Raw genomic sequence first — 7,343 nt, 5'->3', positions numbered from 1 at the left:
CGGGGTAGAAGTTGCTATATGACATGGAAAGAGAGAGAGAGGTGAGTGTGTGTGTGTGTGTCTGAGAGAGAGAGAGAGAGAGAGAGAGAGAGAGAGAGAGAGAGAGAGAGAGAGAGAGAGAGAGAGAGAGCAGTAGCGATGACTAACTGAGGAAGGGAGAGGTTTAACGTTGCTGTGTGAGATAGTGAAAGAGGGCGAGGATGGCTCAGAGAGAGAGAGAGAGAGAGAGAGAGAGAGAGGGAGAGAGAGATAGCGATAGATAGCGATAGCGAGAGATAGCATGCGCGTGCACGTGAGAGAGAGAGAAACCAGAGAGAGAAAGAGAGAGAGAGAGAAAGAGAAAGAGAAAGAGAGAGAGAGAGTAGCAGATGACCTGCAGAGAGAGAGAGGGGTTGAAAGTTGCTGTGTCTGCTCAGCTGAGATTCAGCCCACGGAGATGAAGGTCAGTGGTGCAGATGGCAGGCCAAGTTCCACACACACACACACACACACACACACACACACACACACACACACACACACACACACACACACACACACACACACACACACACACACACACACACACACACACACACACACACACACACACACACACACACACTGTGGCAGTTTTCGCACATGTGCATGCACACACCCTCATAGACACCATCTACACATGCACACAAGTCCAGAGATGAGGTGAGGAGAGAAAAATGAGAGGGGTAAAAACGGACAAAAAACACCACAGTCTGTCAGCTGTAGCCTCCTCAGTCCCACATGGTCTGGTTTGCGAGACCTCTTCATTGCTGCCACTGTTGAGGATTGGGGCAGTGAGTGAGAGAAGCTTGGCAGGATCCTAGGGGATGGTGATGGGGATGGGGATGAGGCTGGTAGTGGGGATGGATGGGGATGTACTGGGCAAAGAGATGTTGTTGAGGCAGAGCTGGAACTGGGAATACTTCTGGGGCAAAGGTTGTGCTTAGGGATGATACTGTGGATGGCATTGGATAGAGGTTGGGGCTGGAGTTGGGGATGGAGTTGGGGATGGGGATGGGCACTAGGAAGAGGTTGAGGCTGGGGCAGTTGGTAAGGCTGGTGGAGTATGTGTATGTGAGGCTGGGGATGTGGCTGAGGCAGGGGTTAACGAACGGGGCCAGAGCCAGTGACAGTGACGGGCACAGTGCAGTGGGACGGTCGAAGGTGCCATGACACTGTGGAGGACTGGTGATGTGAGAGAGAGAGTGAGCCCTGACCGGCTGTGGACGGAGCCAGAGCCAGAGCCAGAGCCAATGGCAGTGACACAGTGACAGTGACAGTGGCTGTGGGACTGTTGACGAGAGGTGTGATGACATGACATGAGGGGGCTGTCATCCTCTGCCTTGGCACTGGGCAGCCAGCTCTGTCCTCGACACATGCTGGCAGGGCCGCTGACAGCTTTTGCCGGTCCCGGGACAAAGTAATTTGAAAGGGCCCCCAATCCAATACATAGAATGTAATGAGGACCCAATTTTGGGCCCCCTCTCTCCCTAGGCCCGGAACAACTGACCCCTTTGCCCCCCTCCTATCGGCTTCCCTGCATGCTGTTTCTCTAGAAACGTAATGGCGGCTGCTCAGCTTGTCACCAACCAGGGCAGAGACAAGACTGCAGAACATCGATGCAGCGGGCACCATGCAAACCTACTGTATGATTGTACTGTACACAGATAATCCTGATTGGCAAGCATGTTTTTATATTTATCATTTAGAGCTGAGCTTGTAAACACAGAACTACATGACTAATTAAAATGCTGAGAGACTCATTACTCTCTAAAGCAGGCACCATGATGTGCAGGTTGTGTACGAGCATAAAAAATATTACAAATATAACAGTATTGATCATTCTAAATGTGAATGGATTTTTTTTAAATGTGAGGAAAAGTGTTTTCACTCTGGATTTGTTTTGGGTAAGAAGGACAGAGTGCTGATAAATTACTGAAGGTTCAATCCCAACAAAATGCCATTTTAGCTTTTTATTGCTAAGCAAAGCTTCTCCTTGAGGGTGCGCATTGATTGTTTGCTTTGAATCAGACTTCTTGGGGAGAGATGCTGACAACACATCATGCTGAAAAATCACAACCAATTTGTGAGGCACTTTTATTTACTTTGTATTTTTTTTGGCTCATTTGTTGGAATTGTGTTGTTCAGCAGCAGTCAGAAGGTAAATGGAGCTAGGGTGTGCTTTTTGACAACCCAAAGGCATTTTGACACCTCTCATCGGAAAGCCATAGCCACTCTCCCAAATTACCAGGCAACTTCGTAGAGTTAAGGCAATCAATAGAATCGATGCAGTGTAGCTGCAGCGGTGGTTTTCTCCCAGGCCATCGATCGCCAAGGGTGGAGGTGGAGAGAGGTAACTGTGCATGTCAAAGAATTCGTTAATCCCTGGAGTGCGTGGGTGCTTCAAGGAGATGCAGGGAGGGAAGGACAGTAACGTACATGTAATCATATTCCCCCCACTAGTCTACCACTACTGCAAGAACGAGTGGCTTAAAACAAGGTCCTCTTTCATTAGCATTGTAGATGTCCTTGTCCTTCAGGGAAATGTGTAATTTAAAGGTGCAGTGTGTAATATTTGTAGTAGCTTATTTACATAATTCAAGCTTCCCATTCACAAATGTTACCTTTTCCACGAACACTTGCCGCCACCATTAAATGCTAAGTATTCATTACGACTGGGAAAATTGCATTTGCATGAAAAGGGGGATCTTCTCCATGGTATTAGTTTGTTATTTAGTAAATATTAGATCAAATTAGATATTAGATAATAATATTAGATCAAAAGTAGAATAAGATCAAATTTGTCAAAAGGCACCATTTAATGAGCAGCATAGTTGCAATAACCTTCTCTGGCCACCACCCAACACAGTGCACCTTTAACTGTAATAATAGAATGTAAATAATGTAATGTAATGTACTCCCTATGCAATCCTGTAGTCTCAGTGCAGCTTGATTGGCTTACAGTAGTGCCGTCATTCACTGGCATTGGCACTGATTATATTGAGCAGGTGTAAACATGCTGTTTTTTTAATTTGCACCTCTGACCGCTGAGGGACGCTCCTGGAGGTCAGGGTGACCTTGCCAAAGAGAGCGAGGCCAGGCGAGCTGTCACCTCCACTGAAGCGTCATACGACCTTTTGCTGCACTGCTGCCATGTTACCACTCGCTAAGTGCCATTGGTGTGTCTTTAGCATGCTGTAGTACACCAGTCTGTTTTTTTTTAATGGGGTTTCTTGCCTTCGCTGTGGATAGGACAGCAAAGACCATGACAGGAAGAGAGTGGGAGAGATGGGAAGGGCTGGGAAACAACAGGCCAGACTCAAATTTGGGACCCCTTGTGCATGTAAGCCCACACATGGTACTGTGCATTAGCGTTGAGGTGCCACATTACCCATAGTCAGGTGTTTTTTATGATGAACATTTACTGTACTGTGTATGCATAGTTTATGCGGAGTGGTTTGCTACTGAGTGTCAGAGCTGTCACCTCGCACCTCTCCACTCGAGTGCCATGCAACCTTTTCATTGCACTGCTGCCAAGTTACTGCTCGCTACTGGCCAAGTGCCATTGATGTGTGCTCTGTCATTAACATGCTGTAGTACACCAGTCAAATGTTCTTTTTAATTGGCTCTCTTGCCTTTGCTGTGGTTAGGACATTGAAGTTTTGGTGACAGTAAGGTTATAACATAGGCTCTGCTAAGGGCTAAGGGGTTAATTGTGGATTGTTTGTAGTGTGGGTGTCACAGAGCCAGGGATTGTCAGTGGTTCGAGAGACGTAACCTCTACTCGATTGCCATACAACCTTTTCATTGCAATGCTGCCTTGTTACTGCTCGCTATTGGCCAAGTGCCATTGATGTGTGCGCTGTTGTTAACATGCTGTAGTACACCGGTCAGGTGATTTTTTTTCAAATGGGCTTTCTTGCCTTCGCTTTGGATAGGACAGTCCATTAGTGTAATATACCACAGTCACCCCGAGACAGGTGTTTTGTAAGATGAGCTGTTACTGTACTGTGTGCATGTTTATGTGGGGTGCTGTGCCACTGCCATAGTGCCTTAAAGGGACACTGTGTGAGATTTTTAGTTGTTTATTTCCAGAATTCATGCTGCCCATTCACTAATGTTACCTTTTTCATGAATACTTACCACCAGCATCAAATTCCAAGTATTCATTATGACTGGAGAAATTGCACTTTCCATACATGAAAAGGGGGATCTTCTCCATGGTCCGCATTTTGAATTTCCAAAAATAGCCATTTTTAGCTGCAAAAATGACTGTACTTGGACCATACTAGAAAATACTTGTTTATTACTTAGTAAACCTTCATGTAAAGATCAAATTTGGCAATGGGCAGCCCAGTTTCAATGAGCTGCATAGTTGCAGTGCCCTTTTTGACCATTTCCTGCACAGTGTCCCTTTAATTGTGGATTGTGTGTGGGAGTCACAGAGCTACAGACTATCAGTGGTTTGAGAGATGTAATAACCTCTCCATTAGAGCGTCATACAAGTTTTTGCTGCTCTGGCACCATGTTACTGCTTGACATTGGCCAAGTGCCATTGACATGTGTGCTGTCGTTAACATGCTACAGTATATTACACCTGTGATGTGTTTTTACTGGGCTTTCTTGCCTTCGCTGTGGATAGGACAGCAAAGATCATGACAGGAAGAGAGTGGGAGAGAGAGATGGAGTAGGGCTGGGAAACGACCTGGGCCAGACTCAAACCTGGGACCCCATGGCCATGTACTGTAAGCCCACACATGGTACAGTACATTAACCGTGAGGTGCCACTTCACCCACCCAAAATGACTGGAGAGCACTTGTTCGTGGCCTATGCCCAAAGTTGGGCGGTAGGCGTAAGTAAGTAAGTAAGCCACTTCACCCATAGTCAGGTGGGGGTTTTTTAGACTTTATTATGGACAGGACATCTTTGAGAGGTAGACAGGAAGCGAATGGGGAGAGAGACGGGGAGGGCTCGGCAAAGGACCCGGGCCGGGAATCGAACCCGGGTCAGCCGCACGGCAGGCGAGTGCTCCACCGGATGACCACGGCAGGGCCAGTCAGGTGTTTTTTAATGATGAACATTTACTGTACTGCAGAGATGTATAAAGTACTGGAGAAAAGTAGTTGAGTAGAAGTACCAGCATCTTGTCAAATGACTTGAGTAAAAGTCAAAAGTAACCTTTCCTTACCTTACTCAAGTAGAAGGACAAAAGTATTCAAAATGTGTTGTTCTTAAGTAAAGCAAGTGAAAGTATTGCAAGTTTTGCCACTTGAGTAAAAAGTAGAAGTAGAAGTAAAAGTACTGCATTAAAAAAAATGGGGGGAAAAAAGTCAGTCAAAAGTTTGAATACCATTTGGTTTATTAGAGCTCTGTACAATAAGTCTCTTATGAAGTGCAAATACCATTATGGTTTGTTATTAAAACAGCTTGTCGTCCTCGCTGCAATGTGAGGTGGTTGGTGTCGTTGATGTTGATGGCGATACCTCGTCTACCTCATCCATCTTGCCAACATGCCGTGTCAATGCCAACTGAGCGTCACTGACCGCGCCAAAAGACATGCGCGAGAATGCGATTTATTATTTATTTATTATTATATTTATTTATGCTTTTATTTCCCTACCATTGCATCGCCCACTGACCGTGAACACGTTCCATCATATCTGGTGATGACAAAGCCATTTAGCGCTCGGGCATAGAAACAAGTAACGAGTAACGAAAGCAGCACATGAAAAATATATCGGAGTAAAAGTGTTATTTCATCAGAAAAATGTAGTGCAGTAAAAGTACAAGTATGAGGAAAAAAAATATTACTCAAAAAAGTACAGATACTGCAGTTTAGTACTTAAGTACAGTACTTCGTTACTTTTACTTCGTTACTATACATCTCTGCTGTACTGTATGCATGTTTATGTGTGGTGGTGTGCTACTGACACGGTGCCTTAATTGTGTATTGTGTGCAGTGTGGGTGTCACAGTGCCAGGCCCTAGCACTTCGGTGCGGGGCGGGCACTCTTGGCATTGTGCGTGGGTGCGTTGTTGGATCCTTTCCTGGCTGTTGGGCTGGCGCCACTATTATGTCACCTGAGAGAAGGGTCACTATGGTAATATAAAACTCACAGAGGCTTTCCTACAGTGTACAGTACTTTAGTGTACTGTGATGATGGATGTGGTCACATTGTGACATCCAAAATGAGAAAAAAGAAGTAATGTATGACTATGATGAATATTCTGATATAAAAGCATTATGAAGCAGTGCCAGTGTGTTTTCCCAACAGTAATAATGTATTGTGTGACAGTGGTACCTTGTCAGTGTATTAGAATCAGAAGAAAGAAAGAAAGAAAGAAAGAAAGAAAGAAAGAAAGAAAGAAAGAAAGAAAGAAAGAAAGAAAGAAAGAAAGAAAGAAAGAAAGAAAGAAAGAAAGAAAGAAAGAAAAGGGAAAAAAGCTGTGCCAGGCCAGCTGGGGATAGCCGCTCAGAGAGACACAGAGCTTACCCTGGCATTAGCATTGTGTTGGCAGAAATTATTTTGGTCTCGTTTACACAGCGGAAAGCTTGAGCCCCTTTTTTTCGTCGCCTTATAACACAATATTTGTGAATTTGCTAAGTCTTGGACTTATTGCCACCCATGGGAGAGTGTATGGGCAAAGTGCTGCCCTTGTGATTATACTCTGAATATGATGTGAAACGCAGAAATAACTCTGAAAGGCATTTAAAGAATGAAAGAAAGACTGCAGAGACGTGCAAACCTACCGTAAAAACCTCCCATTAAAGCCATTTCGTTTCATTCAGGAGGATGCAATTTAGTGAAGTGAACACAGTGATGGGGCTTGTGCTGCTATGGAGCAAAGCGCTAGGGTTGCTATTTTTGAATAGTGAAAAAATAGATGATGTAGATTTCAGAATCAATTGTACTGTATAATGCAGTGTTGTAGTGCAATGTCGTAAAACCTAATCTAGGCCTAAGAAGGTGTGTTCAGTTATGTTAAGTGATGGACACAAATGCCTGCATATGCGATACGTAGCTGCATGCCTTGAGGGCAGGTTTCAACCCAGCTGCTTTGAAACGTCATTATCATGTACAAGTGAAATGTGCAAGTAAAGCAATCATGATGAAAATGATGATGATGCAAAAACATGTAGCGTCCTAAACTAGTTTTTCTCATCCTTGACCCCTGACAATGTGATACCACGGCCAATCACAGCTCCAGCGACTGTCTGACTGACCTTTCTGCTCATACTGCAGATTATGCAAAACTATGTAGGAACCGTAGCCTCTTTGTGCAGATGGCGCTACCGGGGCGGCTGCTCACTCATTGCTGAAAAG

At 44.9% G+C, this 7,343-nt stretch overlaps 1 protein-coding gene across 1 annotated transcript in view; it reads left to right on the top strand.

The window, feature by feature from the left end:
• minar1 (membrane integral NOTCH2 associated receptor 1) overlaps positions 1-7,343 on the top strand; it is a 49,167-nt gene that overhangs the window by 10,279 nt on the left and 31,545 nt on the right. The gene's annotated exons all lie outside the window — the stretch shown is intronic.

This window comes from Engraulis encrasicolus, chromosome 22, assembly GCF_034702125.1.
Source record: "Engraulis encrasicolus isolate BLACKSEA-1 chromosome 22, IST_EnEncr_1.0, whole genome shotgun sequence".
NCBI classification, from domain to species: domain Eukaryota; kingdom Metazoa; phylum Chordata; class Actinopteri; order Clupeiformes; family Engraulidae; genus Engraulis; species Engraulis encrasicolus.
The sequence above is the reverse complement of the archived record's forward strand: the minus strand, read 5'-3'. Positions and strand labels throughout refer to the sequence as shown.